The 1,908-nt window shown below is 38.1% G+C and overlaps 1 pseudogene; it reads left to right on the forward strand.

Moving 5' to 3' along the window:
* The first annotated feature begins 347 nt into the window (after positions 1-347).
* On the forward strand, positions 348-1,048 carry LOC109493027 (annotated as a pseudogene).
* The last annotated feature ends 860 nt before the right edge of the window (positions 1,049-1,908 follow it).

Raw genomic sequence — 1,908 nt, forward strand, 5'->3', positions numbered from 1 at the left:
CGCTGGTGCACCTGTGTGTGGTCCGTCTCTCTCTCTCTCTCTCTCTCTCTCTCAAAATAAATAAATAAACTTACAAAAATTATAAACCCTGGAAGGAAATAATCTACCGTAAGCAAGAGACACGTGACACCACATCCTGAAAAAAGTAAATCGTCAAGGAATTATTGTCTTTAAATAATAATTTATAATATGTCTTTATAAAAATAAGTTTAAAATCATTAAAGATATAAAAGTGGTGGGGGGACAACATAAATAGATGCCTAGTGCAAAAAGTCATTTTTGAAAATAAAACCAAGGCTGCAAATAAAAGGAATAAAAGGAAAAAAATAAATTATGTGTAAAGCTGCAGAATACATTAATATGAGAAAAAGCAGAGTTACCTTAAACTGTATACATTGGAATTTGCCCTGATGCAATGAAGGATTAAAAGATGACAGTATGACTCTTTTGGCCACATCTACTGTGAGAATGAAGACCATTCTCAGCAATCAGACTGTCCACATTCCAGAAAATGTCGATGTCACCCTGAAGGGATGCAGTGTTAATGTGAAGGATCCCAGAGGAACCCTGTGAAGGGACATCAATCACATCAGTGTAGAACTCAGTCCCATTGGAAAGCAAAAGAAAAGGCTCCAAGTTGATAAACGGTGGGGAAATCAGAAAGAACTGGCTACTGTTTGCTCTATCAGTAGTCATGTATAGAACAGGGTCAAGGGCATTACTCTGGGCTTCCGTTACAAGATGAGGTCCGTGTATGCTCACTTCCCCATCAACGTTGTTATTCAGGAGAATGCTTCTCTTGCTGGAATCCAAACTTCCTTGGGTGAAAAGACACCCGCAGGGTTTGGATAAAGCCAGGTGTTGTTTGTTCACTATCTCAAGTCCAGAAAGATGAATTAATTCTTGAAGGATTGCTTCAGTTGCACCTGTATCATATTGAACTTGACATCAGCAAGACACAACAGTTAAAAACAAGGATATCAGAAAAGTTGTAGATGGTATCTATGCTTCTGAAAAAGGAACCGGTCAACAGATGAATAAGATCTAAGTTGGCCAGCTACAGAAACAGCAAGATGCCGGATGAGTTTTCAGACTTATTTGTGATATTTAAAATTTTTATTAAAATTTTTTAACGTTTATTTTTGAGAGAGAAAGAGAGAGAGAGAGAGAAACACAGTGTGAGTAGTGGAGGGGCAGAAAGAGAGGCAGACACAGAACTGGAGGCTGGTTCCAGGCTCTGAGCTGTCAGGATAGAGCCCGACATGGGGCTCCAACTCATGAACTGTGAGATCATGACTAGAGCCAAAGTCAGAGAGTAACCGACTGAGTCACCAGGCACCCCTTATTTGTGATATTTTAAAGATGCAATAAATATTGATTTGGGGAAAAAATGACATTATGAAAGACAACTTAAAAGACAGCATAAAAAAAGATGAGGAATCCCAACATATTTCCACCAGAAATCCCAGAGAGGAGGAGAGATTGGGAAAAGTAATATTTAAAAAAAATACAGTATGTGAGAATTTTCCAGAATTCATATGAAGCTTTAGTTTTAGTAATCACACAATCTAACGTGAGAAATTTAAAAATATATAGAGAATACGGAGCTTTCAGAACACCAAAGACAAAGAGTATGTCATAAAAGCAACCCTAAACATAGAGATTATATAGAAATAAATAGCAATTAAATACTTTAACAGAAACAAAAAGCCAAGATATGCTGTTACAACACCTTACCATGAAGATCAAAGACACTTTCAGATAGAAACCACTGCTAAAATACCCGTGTGGGAAAAACCACTGAGTTAGATAGCTCTCAACATAAGAGCTATCAAAAAGAACACATATGGGGCGCCTGGGTGGCGCAGTCGGTTAAGCGTCAGACTTCAGCCAGGTCACGATCTCGCG

The sequence above is a fragment of the Felis catus genome, chromosome D3 (assembly GCF_018350175.1).
Source record: "Felis catus isolate Fca126 chromosome D3, F.catus_Fca126_mat1.0, whole genome shotgun sequence".
Classification (NCBI taxonomy): Eukaryota; Metazoa; Chordata; class Mammalia; order Carnivora; family Felidae; genus Felis; species Felis catus.